Source organism: Panulirus ornatus, chromosome 70 (genome assembly GCF_036320965.1).
Source record: "Panulirus ornatus isolate Po-2019 chromosome 70, ASM3632096v1, whole genome shotgun sequence".
Taxonomy (NCBI): domain Eukaryota; kingdom Metazoa; phylum Arthropoda; class Malacostraca; order Decapoda; family Palinuridae; genus Panulirus; species Panulirus ornatus.
Window position 1 is genome coordinate 1,771,817 of NC_092293.1, and position 23,288 is coordinate 1,795,104.

Here is a 23,288-nt window from a genome sequence, read left to right on the forward strand (position 1 = left end):
ATCATTCCCTTAACACAGTTACCAATTCCCACCAGTGGCATGATTATCACTTTCATGAATAAATTCACTGGAATTTTGATCACTGTAATCTTTACCATTCATACCATACAATTATTTTCAGCAATCTAACTTATGCATTATCATTACTGTACATTACGTACATTACAGCAGTAGTGATCTTTCGTGTGTGGTAAAAGATGGTAACGTCTTTCCCATACACATATCATCAAATATATACTTTACTCTATATAGCACACTACACTTCCCTATCAAAACACACGCCTTTTACTATCCTCAAGATTATCATAACTACCCTACATTTAAACAGGATTAACCATCCTTGATATGCTCATATTCATGCCTACCACAAGTATTATCATAACTACTCTAGACAATACAAAAACATAACTACAACCATACGAAAATTACAACCAAACTATATTTTTCATCCGGGATATTAAGAGAACATGTCATCAACAATCTCTCACTAAAACAAAAACAGATCATCCATCATCATGCGCACTGTGTACAAAAACGTTCATCGTGTCCTGCCAAAGATTGGATCAGCAAAACCTAAGGAAATGCTGCTCATGCTCCTGGACCGGCTACCATGGCGCAGTGGATCCACCTGGTCATTGGTTACCCTCCCATATTTTGCACAGGCATTGTTGTACCTTGTGGGTATGTGCAGGCGTGTGTTTCTCTCATGTCTTCGTAAGGGTGTTCGCCTGGCACTTTACACCATCTGGATCATTGTAGTCACCTGCTTCGTTCTCGAACAGGAGTTCTTGAGCGTGATGGACCCACTGGTAGTGAGCGCAATAAGATGGCTCGTAGGTCTTGTGCGGAGAGTTGTGAGGAATATCGTGCGGGAACTCATATTCCAGGTGACTATGTTCCTCTTAGTGTTCATCATCCTCATGAGAATGGTGGTGGAGGTAATGGTTCCTATCATTAGAAGAGCTGACTACGCTGTGCAGGTCACACAGAAAGTCCATAGAATATTCTTGGATGAGATAGTTGTGGTACTTGTCGTGGAGGTGGGAAAGATGATGCTCACTGGCATTCCTGTACTCATCGTAAAGATGGTCACAAAGGTCAGCATCTCTGTATGGTCAGTTGTCTTCAGAGAAGCAGTGCACTTGGAGACTATGGCACAGTGAATGCCAACAACACCTTCAGGGTCCTTTCTCTCCTGGGGGCCTCATCGAGGAAGTCTTCATCGTTGCAACACTCAGGTTGATTTTCTATTATAGACTGTTGGTTGGAGGCGCCGTTGTAGTAACAGTTTTGAGCTGGATTGCTGAATATTTGGTACGATCATCATGGTCCTGCACACACTGGTAACCGCTGCCATAGTACTTCTTCGTCCAGCAATTTACGTGATTCAGATGACGTCGAAATTGGGTAAATACGTAGTAACCTTTGTGAAAGTGATCAACAGCAGAAGAGGGTGTGTTGAAATGGTTTGGACATATGGAGATAATGAGTGAGGAAAGATTGACAAAAAGGATGTAAGTGTCAGAGGTGGAGGGAAGACGGAGAAGCAGGAGACGGTGGTTAAGTATAATAAATAGTTTAAAATATAGATATTGATATTATCATTAATATCATCGCTATTATTATCATTATCATTATCATTATGGGCACATGGAGAGGATGAGTGAGGAAAGATTGACCAAGAGGATATATGTGTCGGAGGTGGAGGGAGCAAGGAGAAGAGGGAGACCAAATTGGAGGTGGAAAGATGGAGTGAAAAAGATTTTGTATGATCGGGACCTGAACATGCAGGAGGGTGAAAGGAGGGCAAGGAATAGAGTGAATTGGAGCGATGTGGTATACCGGGGTTGACGTGCTGTCAGTGGATTGAATCAAGGCATGTGAAGCGTCTGGGGTAAACCATGGAAAGCTGTGTCGGTATGTATATCTGCGTGTGTGGACGTATGTATATACATGTGTATGGGGGGGGGGTTGGGCCATTTCTTTCGTCTGTTTCCTTGCGCTACCTCGCAAACGCGGGAGACAGCGACAAAGTATAAAAAAAAAGAAAAAAAAAAATTATCATTAGCATTATTATTAATTGGTTATCATTATAATTACTATCATCAATTCTATTATTATTATCATTATCATCATTATTGTTGCTATTATTATTATCTTTATTAATATTATTATCATTATTATTATCATTATTATTATTATTATTATTATTACTATTATTATTATTATTATTATTATTATTATTATTATTATTATTATTATTATTATCATTATCATTATTATTATTATTATCATTATCATTATTATCATTATTATTATCATTATCGTTATTATTATTATCATTATCATTATTATTATTATTATTATTATTATTATTATTATTATTATTATTATTAATATCATTATTATTATTATCATCATTATTATTATCATATTAGTATTATAATTATTATTATTATTATTATTATTACTATTATTATTATTATTATTATTATTATTATTATTATTATTATTATTATCATTATTATTATTATTGTTATTATTATCATCATTATCATTATTATCATTATCATTATTATTATTATTATTATTATTATTATTATTATTATTATTATTATTATTATTATTGTTATTATTATTATCATCATTATTATTATCTTATTATCATTATTATCATTATTATTATTATCATTATCATTATTATTATTATTATCATAATTATTATTATTATTATTATTATTATTATTATTATTATTTTTTTTTTTTTTTTTTTTTATATACTTTGTCGCTGTCTCCCGCGTTTGCGAGGTAGCGCAAGGAAACAGACGAAAGAAATGGCCCAACCCCCCCCCCCCATACACATGTATATACATACGTCCACACACGCAAATATACATACCTACACAGCTTTCCATGGTTTACCCCAGACGCTTCACATGCCTTGATTCAATCCACTGACAGCACGTCAACCCCGGTATACCACATCGCTCCAATTCACTCTATTCCTTGCCCTCCGACAGAAGACAGAAGACAGAAGACAGAAGAGAGAAGACCGAAGAAAGAAGTGGATTGTAACGTTGCCTCCCGCGTTGGTCCTTCCCGCGGGAGACCGTTACGGTGACGACGCCGGCAGGCTGTTCCCTCACCACCCTCGCTGCTCCCCACACCCCCGCGTTGCCTCCACTCCATCTTCACATGTCTTTTTATTTTCTATTTTTTATCATCCATCATCCATCTCTCGACCGTTTGGCTTGAGCAATCTCTACCCCAGCTTCCCCACCCCATTCTGGAAAACTCATTTTCCTGAGGAGTGGAGGCTGGAGTGGACCTGTTCTCACCTGACGGGGTGGAGACCCTCACACTATCTCTTACCTCTCCCCTACCTTGGACCGTCGAGCCTCCCTCACTCACGTTTTCTCGCACTAGGACACTGATGCCACCAACATGCCGCCCGACATACGTCTAAAATCCCTCAAAACTGATTGTCTCCCTCCTTCCACGTTCGAACTCCTGTCCATCGTCTTTAAGACCACTGAGATCCGTCCTACTAGGGTCATTCAATTCCCCTCGAACAAATACCAGTTTAAGATTTGCTTGGGCAAAGATAGTGATTTAGATAAAATCCTATCTAAGCCTCTCCTTGATGAACTAGCTAAAAAAAAACTACCAAATCGTTCAGGACCGCTGCCCCTTCAAGCTAGATGTACTATTATTGCCTACAATGTTGATGCATCTATCTTGTCCCTCAGCCCTTCGGAGATTGTTGAAGCCATCAATGGCGAAAACAATGACGTTAATGTCATCAACGTCTATAAACCGAATAACTCCAGATCAATAAAGATACAATGTTCAAACCCGACCGAGGCCGATCGCCTGCTCTCCCGGGGAGTCCTGTTCCCCATGATCTCTGTGCCAGCAAAATCCCTGAAGAAAGATGAACATCTCGACGTACAACAATGTTTCAAATGTCTGAAATACGGACATGAGACTGAGAACTGTAAAGAACCCAACCAAACCTGTAGTCAATGCGCGGAAACTGGTCATGGTTTTCGTGAGTGCAAGGCTCAGGCAGCGAAGTGTGTCAACTGTAAAGGTAGACATGTTGCTGTATCTGGACTGTGCCCACGTAAGAAGGAGCAACTCCGCGCAGTGCGTCAGGCATAAAAATCCAACTCACTTCCTTCCACAAACCCTCACCTCTACGCAACAGTTGCTGCTGCTGCTCCTCCCCCTGCCACCCAAGCTTCTCCTATCCCAACTACTAATTCTTCAGACCTCCTCACCCTACAAGGTAGGATGCATGCGTGCTACCTAAAAGCGTTGTTCCTGAGCGGGGAAGATAAGTCGGAATTCATCAGAATTTTCGATTTGCTTCTTGCTCATAACAACCTACCCAATGTACGAACTCCACCTGAACTCCTAAGCTCCCCCGCCAACAACCATCCCTCACCGACCCCTGTCTCGTCCGCCACCCTGACCCCTAACGAAAACATATCCCAGGAGACCCCCAGTAACACTTCCAACTCTCCCCCAACTACTCAACCTGTCACCCTCCCAATTTCCAATACCCCCTCCGCACCCCCTAGCACAACTCCTTCCACAACCCCCCAACCCAACACCAACAATCCTACTGTCTCTCCAAATACCGATTCCTCTCCCACCCCCACCGTCCCAACTTCCACCAACACGACAGTTCCTCCCGAACCTCTACTTCCACCACCACGACAGTTCCCCCAGAACCACCACTCACCAATCCCCCCCTCCAACCAACCCCTCCCTTCCTGCGCCTAACCCTCCCAGAGGAGCCCCAGAACCTGACCTTGCCACACCTGACAACCCTCCTCCGGTCAAACTCGGCATTCAAATCGTCGACGTTGACCCTCTCCCTCCCCTCTCCCCTTCTCTCTCCTCTCTCCTCTCCCCTCTCCTCTCCCCCCACCAGATATACCCCGACCCAAGACTAGAAACATGGTACAATTGAAATACTCAAACGTTGGGTCAACGGCCTACATCGACACTAGATGCAGAAGGCCGATAAACTTCCAAAAATCGTAAATTCTTAAGATATTGCAGTTCAACGTGCTCAGCTATCACAGTAGCCGTTATCTGATTGCCACACTTCTCGAAGAGAAGAGACCCGATGTCGTGATACTTAACAGCACATGTATCACCAACGGATACAAAATTAGACATTACGGGTATACATCACGACAGTCTCCAGACAGTAGACACGAGGGAGTCGCCATTCTCATACGCAACACCATCGAACACGAATACCTCGCCATCTCATGGCAATACGAACACTTTCTAGCAGTTAAGATAAACACAATACACGGCTTCATTATCTTCTGCACTACATACTCTCGACCCAACACTACCATTCCACTCCATGATCTCTACACAGTATTCAATTACACACATATCCCAGTCTACCTTCTAGCTGACCTCAACGCCCAACACAGAACCTTCCACCACAACAGAAACAATTCTCATGGTGATGACTTATTCGCTTTATACTCTTACAAACGTCTTAACTTCCTTGGACCTTACTTCCACACTGTCTTCACTGGCTCAGGAGGAAAAAGCAGACCTGACCTTGTCTTCTCCACCAGAGCCAGTAATTTTCTTCCCAATTTCTTGTCTCCATGACCACTGTGTGGTTCCGACCACATCCCTATATTTCTTCATCTCTAGTGTTACCCTATCCTCGTCCCATCACCCTCACACTACCACTACAAAAGGACTAGGAGAGCTTCAAAGACACTCTCTCCAGCTGCACTTACACCACAAACTACGAAAATCACCCAATAACACTAATAAACACAGAAATAGAACACATACATGGAACAATCATACAGGCAGCTAACATATCTATTCCCAAATCTTCATTTACCTCAAGATACCCCTTCTACCCTTCTCCCAAAACAACAAGACTTCTCTCGTGCTACCGTCGACGCTTTGAGTAAAACAGACGTCGTTTGGGCCTAGTACGGTGGGACCTCACATCCCTACGAAACCACACACTCAACAGCCTTCTAGTAGACCACAATGGGCACTGGAAATCTCTTATCACCACAACAGAACAACACCGAATCAAATCTCCTCAAGAGTTTTGGAACAGAATCCGAAAACTCAAAGGAATACCGAAAACAGACTTTAATGGACTAAATGACAACACTCTATACCATAACCCACAAGACATTGCCAACATTTTTCAAAAACACTGGGAAGGTATCTTTCACCCTCACCCCCCTCACCCTCTGGCGTACGAAAACACTAGAATTGTCACACAACACATACAAAACAGACCCAGTCACTTCTACCCAGAACAGATCATACATTTCCAATCGCTTTCGCACGACCACCTTCCCACAACTCCAATAAGATCGAGCGAGGTCAAATTCCTCCTCCTAAAATCGCTCAAAGTAGCTCCAGGTAAATCAGGCATTGGTTACCAGCTACTTAGCCATCTCGCTGACAACACTATTATAGCCATCACCTTCCTCTTCAACGCGGCACTAGCCTCTGGCAATTTTCCCGCGGCCTTCAAAACAGCAACAACCACAATGATACCTAAACCCAACAGATCCAACAGAGACCCAATGAACTACAGACCCATCAGCCTACTTGAGTCCATTGGGAAGACATTTGAAAGAATCACAAACAACAGACTTAGACAACACCTAACAAACAACAACCTACTCTCACACAAACAGTTTGGCTTTCATCAACATCGCTCCGCACAAGATGAACTCAACATCATTACGAACTACATAAAAAACAACACGCGGACACACAAAATGACCGCACTCATCACAAAAGATGTTGAAAAATCCCTTGACATCGTGTGGCGCGATGGATTGAGGTATAAACTAAGCACCCAATTCCAACTCCCACGACCCACCATTACGCTTCTCTCTAACTATCTTAGCAACAGAAAAACCCGAATCAAATACAGAAACACTTACTCAAACTACTTCTTCCTCAATGCCGGTGTACCTCAAGGCTCCGTGCTGGCCCCTACTCTTTACACACTCTACTCAAATGATCTTTCCAGTCCTATACACCTGGACTCCATCACTCTCCAATATGCAGATGATGTCACGCAGCTAATCAGAACCAGAACCCTCACACACTTAATCACCAAAACACAATAGGAAATTGACCACGTTTCGCTCTGGGAGTTAAAATGGAGGATTAAATCAAATCCTGCCAAATCCAACATATCCTACTTTAACGTATGTCAGAGATACAACATAACTAATGTCTACCTACACTTCCGTATGCACCGTCATTTACCCACCCCCATCTCAAACACCAACACTGTCCTGGGCCTAAGTTATGATGTATACCTGAGAATGAGCCGACATATTCAGTCTAGAGCGGCTATTGCGAGAGCAGAGCTCGAGAAATTGTATAGATTTAGAGAGGCGCAATTCAAAACCAAATTGCACCTCTACAAAGCTTTAATACGACCTCTTATCACTTATGCCCCTTCAACTATTGAACTCGGAGCCAAACCCAACATTGTGCACTCCAAATGGTTCAGAATAAAGCTCTACGTTCGGTTTGTAACATCAAATGGCACGAGTTCATCAGGTACACAGAACTTCATACGAGAGCACGACTGCCTCCACAAAACATCTATTGGAGGAAATTGTCTGAAAGACAAGTAGAGTGATTTCAAATACACCGATTACTTCAACAATCTCCTGGGAATAGATCACCTAGATAACATGTTCAATATCCAACCTGAACAACATCCAGTGCCCATATATTAAAAACTAAAAACTACTATAGATCTTGCTGCTAAGTCCGTGTAGGGAACGTCTGGGCAAAATCAGTTTCTATCTGCCAGAGATACGATCCATCTCCTCCTATATCCTAGAAAAAAAAAATCCCTTGCCCTCCACTCATCGTCTCTGTCCTAGTTATCATATCATTCCGATGCAAGCTGGGTTAAGCCCTGGCTCTTTTCCTCCTTCTAAAAATCACTTCCTCTTACAACTCTTGTTCTCCCCCCCCTCCCCTCCTTCCCCCCCATCCTTGGAATGGAGTTTTCTATCATCATTCACAGTTCATAGTGTTCCCTGCAGAACTGGTAAAAGTGGGGTTAGCTTATTTACCGTTTTTTTTTATGATTAGCTTAGCTCTTTAGCTTAGAGAAGCATTTTCCCATTGGCTTCTCTAAATTCTATTTGTGTTTATTTTCTGTGTTTATCCTTCTTTTTTTTGTGTTTACAGGCAAGTGAGTGTTGACCGGTGTGTCTGGTGTTGCTGGACCACTGGTACATTTCACGAAGGCTGATTGGACACAATTGTGCGACTAATCGAGAGGTGACAGCAGGAGAACTCCACCCAGCTTGGTACGTCCGGCTCGTCCCACTTTGGGGCGCTTGTCTGTTTGATCAGCTGCCTCGTATGTTTTCTTAGAGAAGATGTAAGGTGTTACAAGTACCTTCTGTGTGGGGCGGTATGCCACCCCAGGATCTGGGGTCTAGCCCCACCGGTATGGACTCCAGTAAGCCAACCACTACTCCCGTGGGGGGTAGGGGTAGTGACCGACCCACGATGGACATAAAGTCCAAAAATGCTGAATGTGTTATGGTACATGGGACCGGTTCAACAACTCCAACCTCCCTCAACCTCTTCCTCATCAAGAAAGTGATTGACAGCCAGGCTGGTGCTGTTGAGATGGTAAGGATGGTAAGGCTAGTGGTGACCTTCTTGTTAAAGTTAAGTCATCAGATCAAGTGGCAGGCTTACTATAGCTGAAAAGAATTCATTTTTACGTTATTGTGGCTTCCTTTCCGGTGACCATGAACTCATGCAGAGGAGTAATCTTGTGTCCTGACGTCATGGGAATGAGTGAGGACGACATAGTAAATGATCTTGCAGACGAGGAAGTGATCGCTGCTAGATTTACTACAAAACCTATTGACGATGAGCCACGTACAGACCAGACTCCCAAACACAATAAGTCCTATTCTATGGTATTGAAATGTAAGCTGGTCATTGGTCACAATTGCCACGGGAACTGCTGAATCAACCACGACCCACCACTCCAGACGAACCCATAACGAATCAGAGCGACACTGACACTGACTCTGACGATAATACCCACAAAGACTCGTACTCAAGAGCCACCTGCTGCTCTGTTTGCCCCAACAATGTGAGAGGACAAGATGAAGTTACAAAAGAAACTGTGTGGCAGGTGGTCGTTCCTGTGGCTCCATCGAGGAGGTCTTCCTCCATGATGAAGTCTTCCTCGGTGGAATCACTGGACGACAATACCGTCCCCACCATCAGGAGCCGATCACGTTCCCCTGGGAACTCGCCCAAGTCCAAAAGAATGGCTCACAAAGTTGGCCCACTACAGAAATCTCAACACAACGCATTTAATATCATTCAGTGGAATTGTAGAGGTCTTTAGGAATAATCAAGGACAACTGTCACTGTTGCTTGCATTATATAGACCATCCGTTATTTGTCTACAAGAGACCAATCTGAACAGCACAGTCGAAGATTGTGATGTTTTAGATAATTATCACCCGTATAGAAGATCATGGGGTAGCCATTTATGTACAGGAGTGACTTTGAATTCTACTCTTGAAGCTGTCGCAAGTAGAGTAAAATCTAATAACACGTACCTGGCCATTTGTTCAATTTACTCTCCCGGTTCCAATGTACTTGATGATGATGAGTTCACTTTGCGCTTTAGTCAAATACCCCACACGAAACGAATGCTTGGAGACTTCAACACTCATCATCATCAGTGGGGAAGTATACAAGCAGACTCTTGTGGGAAACAAATGGTAAATTATATCATCAATTCTAATCTCGCTCTTCTGAACGATGGTAGTGGAAATCATGTAAATGATCGGACAGGAAACATCTCTGCCATCGACCTATCTTTGTCATCCCCAGATATACTAAATGACATCACCTGGGGTACTTATGACGACTTCTTGGGAAGTGACCACTTTCCAATCTGTCTTTCTTATACATGAGGCAATAGTATCAGACCGTCTACGATTAGATTCAATTATAAGAAAGCAGACTGGAGGTCATTCTCAAGATGAGCCTTCCTAGATATATCCGGAGATGACATTGACACAAAGGTCAATAATGTAACCAATACCATCCTCAGGGCTGCTGTGGCCTCTATTCCTAAGATCCCTACAATATCCACAAAGCACAGAGTTCCTTGGTGGACACCAGATTGCCGAAGTGTGAGCGCAATAGGAGATACACGATTTCCGACAAAGAGCCTCAGACAATAACTTCATCGCATATAAACAAGCGAGGTCTCAGGAAAGAAGAACAATAAGACAAGCAAAAAGAGACTCCTGGCGTGGCTATGTTTCAAGTGTAAATAAACACATCCAGCAGTCAGGTCTGGTCCACAATAACGAAAATGACCAGAAAATATAAACAACCATCCATCCCTCAACTTACTATGCAAGTCGGCACTATAGAAAACCCAGTTGACATAGCCAACGCTATCGCCAGGAGATTCTCAGACATAAGTAGCTCGGCCAATCATGATGGACAATTTTAAGCGCACAAACGTCAGGCCGAGCAGACAGTGATTGACTTTGCCACATAAGATAAAAACATACCATATAATAATACCTTTACACTTAAAGAACTACTTCTTGTCCTGAAATCCTGTAAAGGTTCCAGCCCAGGACCCAGCGGGATAACCTACGAGATGATTCAGCATCTTAGTCAGCCCAACATGACTAAGATGTTAGCATTGTACAATGATGAGATTTGGACATCTCGAACGTTTCCAAACTCATGCCACTTTGTGCACGTCATTCTCATCCCAAAAGCTTCTGGACGCCTTACGAACATCAATTCTTTTCGACCTATTGCATTGACGAGCTGCATATGCAAGGTCATGAAAAGAATGGGTTAATAAAAGGCTTATTTTTGTTATCAGAATCGCAGAAGTCATCAAATGATCAACAGTGTGCATTCCGTAAACACACAAGCACAATGGATCATTTAATAGATTTAGAACAGAGGCGTTAGGCCCCTGGTTCTCAGAATACACTTCTTCAGTGAGAATTCTGGTCTGAAAGTGCAAGAAGTGGACACGCTGGTCAGAAAAAAACTACCTCCCTGGGAACAGCCAAAAATAAAAACTAAGACCAACTGGCTCCCTGTGGCGAAAAGGAAGGCGCCGGAGATTGAGGTACACTTGCGATTCCGTCATGTCATCATGCATCATTTATCATATATCCACTTCTCCACAGATGGCTCCAAGACAGGTGAGTGTGTGGGTACAGGCTACCGAACCATAAAATTGTTTTCTGCGCGAAATTATTTACTATTATTAAGGCCACAGATTATATAATTAAATCAATTCATATCAAATCAGTCATTTTTACTGATTCATTGTCAGCTCGTAAAGCTATAAATTCGGGTTATACCGAGTCGAATGAAATTCAGGGGAACATCATTAACAAACTAAATTCATGGAATAAAGATACCATCTTGATTTCGGTGCCTGGCGGGTCACTGCAACATTTACGGCAACGAACAGGCAGACCGGTTGGCTAGGTCGACCCCAGAACTCGAGGAGGTGGGAACTTCCGATCCCTCGGGAGCTGGGGTCCTGCCTTTCCTTGGGAAAGAATTCAATATTTCTTCTGTGGCAAAGTCAGTGGACCAGTCTGACTATAGCAAGAAAATATAAACCGCAAGTAGCGGACTGGACGACCTCGTACAGGAAGAACAGAAGAGAGGAAGTCGTGCTGGCCCGTCTACGTCTCAACTGCACCCACAGTACCTACCTACAACCATATATAAGCCGAGACTTTCCAACAAGATGCGAAACCTGCCAATCCAGTCTGACAATAGACCACCTCCTCATACAGTGTACGAAACATCATAAAAACATGAAGAGGCTGATAGAATATTTCAAGAACAAGAAAACCAACTTCACCATCTACAATCTACTTGGTGATGACAACATAATCAACCAATTGTTTATCTTTCTCAAGGAAACGGAAATAATCAAGATGATATAAGGTGGTTCGTTGGTTGGACTCTGTGCCGGAGCTGGCTTCGTGGTGTGGCTACTCTCACTCTGGGCTGGTTGTTGTGTGGTGGGAGAAGCAATTTGATCATTATGCTGCTGGCCAGGATCGAGGGTGGTTTCGGCCTAGAGTTGGTTCCGTTATGGTGTCCAGCTGACGAGTTGCAGAAACCATTATGTTATATTTCATATATATGTTCTATGTTATGGTGAAGGACTATCTCTAATCTATCCTTTCACTTTCTCAGTCCTTCTGGCAGCTGCACCAGTGGATGTTGTGCCGACTGGGTGGTGTTTGCCGCTACGTTGACACAATAACCACTTACCAACTTTTCTTCCATTTTTTTCACCTATAGGACTAGGTAGTACTAATAGGTATTGATGTTATTATTATGTAGGGACTTTATACAGTCAAAAATCAAACAGAGTTGCAGGCCTAATGACCTTACTTATAGGTCGCTGGCCGTTAAACCCAACAAATGAATGAATGAATCCATACAATATACAGGAGGAGCATAATAAGAATACCAGGCGCACGTGCACTACACAAGGTTGAGCTGGAGAGGGACATTGGCGTCTACATGGACTCCAGCTGTGTGTATCTATGCCAGAGTCAACACTGATAACATGATGATAGCAATCAAGATAACATGATGATAGCAATCAAGATAACATGATGATAGCAATCAAGATAACATGATGATAGCAATCAAGATAACATGATGATAGCAATCAAGATAACATGATGATAGCAATCAAGATAACATGATGATAGCAATCAAGATAACATGATGATAGCAATCAAGATAACATGATGATAGCAATCAAGATAACATGATGATAGCAATCAAGATAACATGATGATAGCAATCAAGATAACATGATGATAGCAATCAAGATAACATGATGATAGCAATCAAGATAACATGATGATAGCAATCAAGATAACATGATGATAGCAATCAAGATAACATGATGATAGCAATCAAGATAACATGATGATAGCAATCAAGATAACATGATGATAGCAATCAAGATAACATGATGATAGCAATCAAGATAACATGATGATAGCAATCAAGATAACATGATGATAGCAATCAAGATAACATGATGATAGCAATCAAGATAACATGATGATAGCAATCAAGACAACATGATGATAGCAATCAAGATAACATGATGATAGCAATCAAGACAACATGATGATAGCAATCAAGATAACATAATAATAGCAATCAAGACAACATGATGATAGCAATCAAGATAACATAATAATAGCAATCAAGACAACATGATGATAGCAATCAAGACAACATGATGATAGCAATCAAGACAACATGATGATAGCAATCAAGACAACATGATGATAGCAATCAAGATAACATGATGATAGCAATCAAGATAACATGATGATAGCAATCAAGACAACATGATGATAGCAATCAAGATAACATAATAATAGCAATCAAGACAACATGATGATAGCAATCAAGACAACATGATGATAGCAATCAAGACAACATGATGATAGCAATCAAGATAACATGATGATAGCAATCAAGATAACATGATGATAGCAATCAAGACAACATGATGATAGCAATCAAGATAACATAATAATAGCAATCAAGACAACATGATGATAGCAATCAAGATAACATAATAATAGCAATCAAGACAACATGATGATAGCAATCAAGATAACATGATGATAGCAATCAAGATAACATGATGATAGCAATCAAGATAACATGATGATAGCAATCAAGACAACATGATGATAGCAATCAAGATAACATGATGATAGCAATCAAGATAACATGATGATAGCAATCAAGATAACATGATGATAGCAATCAAGATAACATGATGATAGCAATCAAGATAACATGATGATAGCAATCAAGATAACATGATGATAGCAATCAAGATAACATGATGATAGCAATCAAGATAACATGATGATAGCAATCAAGATAACATGATGATAGCAATCAAGATAACATGATGATAGCAATCAAGATAACATGATGATAGCAATCAAGATAACATGATGATAGCAATCAAGATAACATGATGATAGCAATCAAGATAACATGATGATAGCAATCAAGATAACATGATGATAGCAATCAAGATAACATGATGATAGCAATCAAGATAACATGATGATAGCAATCAAGATAACATGATGATAGCAATCAAGATAACATGATGATAGCAATCAAGATAACATGATGATAGCAATCAAGATAACATGATGATAGCAATCAAGATAACATGATGATAGCAATCAAGATAACATGATGATAGCAATCAAGATAACATGATGATAGCAATCAAGATAACATGATGATAGCAATCAAGATAACATGATGATAGCAATCAAGATAACATGATGATAGCAATCAAGATAACATGATGATAGCAATCAAGATAACATGATGATAGCAATCAAGATAACATGATGATAGCAATCAAGATAACATGATGATAGCAATCAAGATAACATGATGATAGCAATCAAGATAACATGATGATAGCAATCAAGATAACATGATGATAGCAATCAAGACAACATGATGATAGCAATCAAGATAACATGATGATAGCAATCAAGATAACATGATGATAGCAATCAAGATAACATGATGATAGCAATCAAGATAACATGATGATAGCAATCAAGATAACATGATGATAGCAATCAAGATAACATGATGATAGCAATCAAGATAACATGATGATAGCAATCAAGATAACATGATGATAGCAATCAAGATAACATGATGATAGCAATCAAGATAACATGATGATAGCAATCAAGATAACATGATGATAGCAATCAAGATAACATGATGATAGCAATCAAGATAACATGATGATAGCAATCAAGATAACATGATGATAGCAATCAAGATAACATGATGATAGCAATCAAGATAACATGATGATAGCAATCAAGATAACATGATGATAGCAATCAAGATAACATGATGATAGCAATCAAGATAACATGATGATAGCAATCAAGATAACATGATGATAGCAATCAAGATAACATGATGATAGCAATCAAGATAACATGATGATAGCAATCAAGATAACATGATGATAGCAATCAAGATAACATGATGATAGCAATCAAGATAACATGATGATAGCAATCAAGATAACATGATGATAGCAATCAAGATAACATGATGATAGCAATCAAGATAACATGATGATAGCAATCAAGATAACATAATGATAGCAATCAAGATAACATGATGATAGCAATCAAGATAACATGATGATAGCAATCAAGATAACATGATGATAGCAATCAAGATAACATGATGATAGCAATCAAGATAACATGATGATAGCAATCAAGATAACATGATGATAGCAATCAAGATAACATGATGATAGCAATCAAGACAACATGATAACAAGATATCTGGCTACTTGTCAAAGCTCTTGCGAGACCTCACATTGTGTCTTATTGTATCCAGTATTCCTACAAGTTATGACATATGTATAAGGATGTAATAATTAGTGAAGATGAACAGAGATGGACAACTAAGAAATAATTTGCTATCTAGACAAACTGTGTTACAAGGAAAGGCCACAAACAGGAGCAGCTAACCCTGGCATACAGATACCAGACAGGTCAGATGGTGGAGGTGTATAAGATATTGAATAGCTATTGTGATCAAGTATTATTATGTTATGTAGTCATGTGAGTGTGAAGGTACGGGGGCAGATCACTTAATGATGATAATAAACAACTTAATGATGACAATAAACAACTTAATGATGATAATAAACAAGGGATGATGGAGACCATGGAATTCAAAACATTCACTGAAGGAAGCGTTGATACGAGTATTTCACTGCCAGAAAATGTTGCAAGTGACCATTTGTGTTCAAGCCTTCCAGTGTAGTGTAAAGTCAGTGTTAAGATGATATAGTCAATATAATGGTCAAGACATGACCAACCTGAAGGCAGCGGTCTGGACATAAGCGTCAGCCACAGTCCAGTAACGTACCTGAGCAAGTAAACCCAAGTAATACACCTGACCCAAGAATCAAGGGTTTCTCCTACGCCTGGTTTACCTACTCAACAGGGGGCTCCTACCCCCAGTTTACCTCTACCTACTCCAACAGGGGCTCCTACCCCCAGTTTACCTCTACCTACTCCAGCAGGGCGCTCCTACCCCCAGTTTACCTCTACCTACTCCAGCAGGGGGCTCCTACCCCTAGTTTACCTCTACCTACTCCAGCAGGGGCTCCTACCCCTAGTTTACCTCTACCTACTCCAGCAGGGCGCTCCTACCCCTAGTTTACCTCTACCTACTCCAGCAGGGGCTCCTACCCCCAGTTTACCTCTACCTACTCCAGCAGGGCGCTCCTACCCCTAGTTTACCTCTACCTACTCCAGCAGGGGGCTCCTACCCCTAGTTTACCTCTACCTACTCCAGCAGGGGGCTCCTACCCCTAGTTTACCTCTACCTACTCCAGCAGGGGGCTCCTACCCCTAGTTTACCTCTACCTACTCCAGCAGGGCGCTCCTACCCCTAGTTTACCTCTACCTACTCCAGCAGGGCGCTCCTACCCCCAGTTTACCTCTACCTACTCCAGCAGGGGGCTCCTACCCCTAGTTTACCTCTACCTACTCCAGCAGGGCGCTCCTACCCCTAGTTTACCTCTACCTACTCCAGCAGGCGCTCCTACCCCCAGTTTACCTCTACCTACTCCAGCAGGGCGCTCCTACCCCTAGTTTACCTCTACCTACTCCAGCAGGGGGCTCCTACCCCTAGTTTACCTCTACCTACTCCAGCAGGGGGCTCCTACCCCCAGTTTACCTCTACCTACTCCAGCAGGGCGCTCCTACCCCTAGTTTACCTCTACCTACTCCAGCAGGGCGCTCCTACCCCTAGTTTACCTCTACCTACTCCAGCAGGGCGCTCCTACCCCGGACCCCATATAGACAACACAACATGGAGACATCACTTACCTTAACGAGGTGATTACAGATCTGTGGTGGAAGTGGTGGTCAGCGATGAGCAATATCCTGTGGAAGATGTGGTGATGACTGTGGCTGCTCCATGACAGCAGTGGTGGCAATGTTGTCAGTGTCCTGGGCTCAGTCTGGGTGGTGACAATGTTGTCAGTGTCCTGGGCTCAGTCTGGGAAGGACAACAATGTTGTCAGTGTCCTGGGCTCAGTCTGGGAAGGACAACAATGTTGTCAGTGTCCTGGGCTCAGTCTGGGAAGGACAACAATGTTGTCAGTGTCCTGGGGTCAGTCTGGGAAGGACAACAATGTTGTCAGTGTCCTGGGCTCAGTCTGGGAAGGACAACAATGTTGTCAGTGTCCTGGGCTCAGTCTGGGAAGGACAACAATGTTGTCAGTGTCCTGGGCTCAGTCTGGGAAGGACAACAATGTTGTCAGTGTCCTGGGCTCAGTCTGGGAAGGACAACAATGTTGTCAGTGTCCTGGGCTCAGTCTGGGAAGGACAACAATGTTGTCAGTGTCCTGGGCTCAGTCTGGGAAGGACAACAATGTTGTCAGTGTCCTGGGGTCAGTCTGGGAAGGACAACAATGTTGTCAGTGTCCTGGGCTCAGTCTGGGAAGGACAACAATGTTGTCAGTGTCCTGGGCTCAGTCTGGGAAGGACAACAATGTTGTCAGTGTCCTGGGCTCAGTCTGGGAAGGACAACAATGTTGTCAGTGTCCTGGGCTCAGTCTGGGAAGGACAACAATGTTGTCAGTGTCCTGGGCTCAGTCTGGGAAGGACAACAATGTTGTCAGTGTCCTGGGCTCAGTCTGGGAAGGACAACAATGTTGTCAGTGTCCTGGGGTCAGTCTGGGAAGGACAACAATGTTGTCAGTGTCCTGGGGTCAGTCTGGGAAGGACAACAATGTTGTCAGTGTCCTGGGCTCAGTCTGGGAAGGACAACAATGTTGTCAGTGTCCTGGGCTCAGTCTGGGAAGGACAACAATGTTGTCAGTGTCCTGGGCTCAGTCTGGGAAGGACAACAATGTTGTCAGTGTCCTGGGCTCAGTCTGGGAAGGACAACAATTATCTTGCCTTCCCTCCATCACTCGGTAACTAGGATATAATCTCTGGCCTAAGTGACTTTCATTAATTTCATAGTGAGGAATCTACAACCATTTCAGAGTTCACCTCACAACGATGTATAATGACCTCACAAACGAGTGAGAACACACACACACACACACACACACACACACACACAACGATGTATAATGACCTCACAAACGAGTGAGAACACACACACACACACAGTTGTTTACGAAGTGGAGTCGTTCACCTTAAACCAGTGGAACAAGTGAACACACAACCAAGTGGCCACATTTGTAGATATATTAACCAATCACATAATTCAAGTGATCAATCAAGCACTGGGACTCTGTCTCCACACAAATGTTTCTTTATAATTTTGTCATAACGAAATGGATGATTTATTCACAGACACCTGAAGTTCAGGTATTGCACTGCACCATTACGAGACGAGATATTCCCTACACCGATCTTCAAGGATATTGACCATTACGAGAAGAGATATTCCCCACACCGATCTTCAAGGATATTGACCATTACGAGAAGAGATATTACCCACACCGATCTTCAAGGATATTGACCATTACGAGACGAGATATTCCCCACACCGATCTTCAGGGATATTGACCGTTGAATTACGAACACTGAAGGAGCGACCTTCACACTCACTGAGCTACTTCGCGCCACTAATTATAAGCAAATCGAAGTTAACAAATGTGCGCATGCGCCATCAGGCTGAGCATGCGCAAGAGGCAAAAGTGAATCTCAGTCTGAGCATGCGCAAAGGGGATATCTTCTTATAAGCATGCGCTAAAAGAAAATTTTGGGCGAGCTTGTGCAAAAAGAGGATTTCATCCAGTATAAGTGTATGTAGAATCTGGCTTACACTTAAAACATATAATACAAAAACATTAATCCTAAGACTCGCACAAGACATCACACAAGAACAGTGCAAAATACAGTAACTGGTGAAGTAATACAGCAAGAAATCCTCTTCTGCGCAGACTTGGCCAAAATATCACTTTCGCGCATGCTCAGAGTAAGCTTCACCTCTAGCGCATGCTCAGAGTAACCTTCACCTCTAGCGCATGCTCAGAGTAAGCTTCACTTCTAGCGCATCAGAGTAAGCTTCATCTCTAGAGTATGCTTACAGTAAGCTTCACCTCAAGCACATGCTCAGAGTAAGCTTCACCTCAAGCGCATGTTCAGAGTAAGCTTTACCTCTTGCGCATGCTCAGAGTAAGCTTCACCTCTGGCGCATGCTCAGAGTAACTTTTACAAACAATAAAAATAACTGTGTATGTTAACTGTTTGTTTCAAATGCTCGGTAGATGACCGGCACATATGTCCTGTACGTAATGATATGCGAGTATGCTGGAACAACAACAAAATTATGGCTGACAGAGAAATTCTGAAAACATTTGGCTTCATCGTCCAGCAAAAAAATACATAAGAAACAAATGTTTTCTTCCATGGGACCAAATCCTTGTTGGCCAGTGTTACCGGACTGTGGCTGACGCTTATGTCCAGACCGCTGCCTTCAGGTTGGTCATGTCTTGACCATTATTTTGACTAAATCATCTTAACACTGACTTTATGTTTACACTACACTGGAAGGCTTGAACACAAAGGGTCACTTGCAACATTTTCTGGCAGTGAAATACTCGTATCAACGCTTCCTTCAGTGAATGTTTTGAATTCCATGGTCTCCATCATCCCTTGTTTATTATCATCATTAAGTGATCTGCCTCCGTACCTTCACACTCACATGACTACATAACTACATGACAAGTTCAGTCAACACGAACGTGATAATTAGTGGGAGGTCTTACACAAGTGACCTTTGTTAAAGACGAAGGATAAAGTGACCCACAACTTGTCCTTCATGTTTCTCCTAAGGTTAAGATAAGGCAATATTCCTTTTACTCAACAATACGGCTTTACACAAAGCATCATGCTTGAGCCTTATTCAACTATGAGCATTATAAAGGGTTCAAACTGCTGATGGCTGATGATTCATTGACCATTGGGGAAAAATCTGATAACTTCTTATACGAGACCAGTGGCAAGCCGGCAAGACGGAGTTAATGATTTAACTTGACAACATCCACAAAGGTTTTGGTAACTCTCTAGTTTAACTTGGCACTTTCATGATTTGTCAAATTATTCATCATTAAACATGTTTGTATATTCATAAAGCCACAGAGCCCTTCTGTCTCTCTTACGAGTATTACAGATATCAGCCTCTTGCTTGGCGTGAGGAAATTATAATGCATAAAAGTAACTGACTACTACAAAAGTATGTAGACAAGGAACATTGATTTATGTAAACAAGTTTCATAAGTAACTTTCTTCTACAAAAGTATGTAGACAAGGAACATTGATTTATGTAAACAAGTTTCATAAGTAACTGACTTCTACAAAAGTATGTAGACAAGGAACATTGATTTATGTAAACAAGTTTCATATGACGTAGTCCTCTCATGCTGAAGAAAAGTTCCAGAGTAAAGGTTAAAGTTTGATGATTCGTGAGTCCCTAAAAACGAGATCATAATGGTCAGACGTGAACCAGAACAAAAAGATCGTAAAGGGAAGTTTCAAGTTGAATGACCCGTGTGCACTGTGAACTCCAATTAAAAGTTCCAAAGAGATGCTGCAGTTTCACGACCTGGGGCCCCTCAAAAGCTGAACAAAATCGTGTGGTGTTCGTTTAAATGAAAGTTCCAAAGTGAAACTTTGATGGAGTCAGCATGTGCTGAATAAAATCGTAATTTGTCCTCCAGAATAAAATTCAGAAAGTAAAGCTTTATCATGATGACCCATACAGCCAGCTAAAGCTGGATAAAGTAGTTTAGCGTCGGCCAAATTTAAATTCCCAAATTGAAGCTTTACTTTGATAATCCTTGGATCCCAGGAAAACGCAAGAAACTGTCTGGCGTCGGACAAAATAATACTACCAAGGTGAAGCTTTACTTTGATGAACACTGGAAGCCTCAGAAACTGAGTAAATCGTCTGGCGCAGGCAGAATAAATTTCCGAAAGTGAAGCTTTCTACTGATGCCCCGTGGAGCCGCAAAACTTGAATAAAGTCTTATGTGGCGTCGGGCAAAATATTTCCCAAGCTGAAGCTTTACTTTGATGACCTTTATAGCCAGCAGAAACTGCATAAAACTGTCTTACGTCAGCTAAAATTAAATTCCCAAAGTGATGAATTCCTTCAATTACCCGTGAAGCCCAATAATAAACTGTTAGACTTCGACCAAAATAAAATTCGGAAAGTGAAGCATTATTTTTCATGATTCTTGGAGGCCATGAATGATAAATAATATAATCTGGCATCGGCCAAAATATAACCCAAAGTGAAGCTTTAGCATGACGACCACTGGACAACGCAGAAGATGAATGTAATAATGTGTCGTCGACCAAAATATAATTTCCAAAGTGAAGCTTTATTTCCATAGCCCGCTGAGCCCAGAAAAGCTGCAAAATATTGTATGGCATTGGTCAGAATAAAGTTCGCAGAGTGAAGCTTTACTTTGATGATCTATACATCCCTTAAAGATGAATAAAATGGTCTGGCTTCGACCGGAATAAAGTTGCCAAAGTGAAGTTTTACTATGAAGACCCATGTAGCCCACACAATGTTAGCCAGAGGAAAATTCTCATTGTGAAACTTTATTTTGACGAGCCACATATGCGCCCCACAAAAACCTATATAAAATCATCTAGCGTTAGTTAGCATGAATAAAAGTCTTAATATGAAGCTTTGACGAGCCATATATGGGCCATACAAGTTGACTATAATCGTCTGGCATTAGCCAGAACAAATGTCGTAAAGGAACACTTTAGTTTAGGGTCAATGCTTCATTCCACGACCATCTACTTCGACGAATTGGTTTACACACAATATGGCTTCCTGCCTCACACACACACACACACACACACACACACACACACAAGACAAAGGTGAAGCATATATACGTTCCTCACTGTGGCTAGTCGTGTGTGAGTCAGTGTGTGATAACTTACTTCACCACACATTACCTCCACTAACTCTGCTCACTCTCCACCAGTCGTGGATAGTCGTGTGTGTGTCAGTGTGTGATAACTTACTTCACCACACATTACCTCCACTAACTCTGCTCACTCTCCACCAGTCGTGGAACACATCGTCTCCAACACAGGTCGTGGGCAGCTCACACCACGACACACGACCTCCTTCCTCTATTTCGTGTACATGGACGTGGTGTGTCATGAGGCAGCGACCAAACCTTTACTGGCCATCATCAGGCAGGAAACCTTCACTGTATGTAGTCACCATGATGTCTCGAACAAGACTACACCTCCACCATATTGATGACGCTGGTCATTATGAACATCTCGTAATAACATTAGGGTCAATACAACGCACACCTCTGATGGATCTTCTTTGAAACATAATTATAGAAATAATATTTCTGTACACAATCACGATATAAAGAAAATATATCTTTTAACATTCATACGTAAAGAAATACATAACTTCTACATAAACTATAGAAAATATAACTATTCAGTCAAATTGTTTATAATCATCATGAAAATTGAATTATAATAAAGTTATGGTGATAGTTATACAACTCACTTAGGTCAGTAGTGGATCGGCAGGTGTCGTTCATCACGACCCTCCACACATCTGTCTGTCTATAACCGGCAGGTGTTGTTCATCACGACCCTCCACACATCTGTCTGTCTATAACCGGCAGGTGTTGTTCATCACGACCCTCCACACATCTGTCTGTCTATAACCGGCAGGTGTTGTTCATCACGACCCTCCACACATCTGTCTGTCTATAACCGGCAGGTGTTGTTCATCACGACCCTCCACACATCTGTCTGTCTATAACCGGCAGGTGTTGTTCATCACGACCCTCCACACATCTGTCTGTCTATAACCGGCAGGTGTTGTTCATCACGACCCTCCACACATCTGTCTGTCTATAACCGGCAGGTGTTGTTCATCACGACCCTCCACACATCTGTCTGTCTATAACCGGCAGGTGTTGTTCATCACGACCCTCCACACATCTGTCTGTCTATAACCGGCAGGTGTTGTTCATCACGACCCTCCACACATCTGTCTGTCTATAACCGGCAGGTGTTGTTCATCACGACCCTCCA

At 41.8% G+C, this 23,288-nt stretch overlaps 1 long non-coding RNA gene across 1 annotated transcript in view; it reads right to left on the bottom strand.

Moving 5' to 3' along the window:
* The window catches only part of LOC139747766 (uncharacterized), a 250,473-nt gene extending 227,597 nt beyond the window's left edge, over positions 1–22,876 (bottom strand). The window contains exons 1-2 of the long non-coding RNA XR_011712456.1: positions 22,753–22,876; positions 17,058–17,191 (exon numbers count right to left, since the gene is read on the bottom strand). This is a non-coding gene — a long non-coding RNA (uncharacterized lncRNA). The remainder of the gene's footprint in view (positions 1–17,057; positions 17,192–22,752) is intronic.
* Positions 22,877–23,288: the final 412 nt, after the last annotated feature.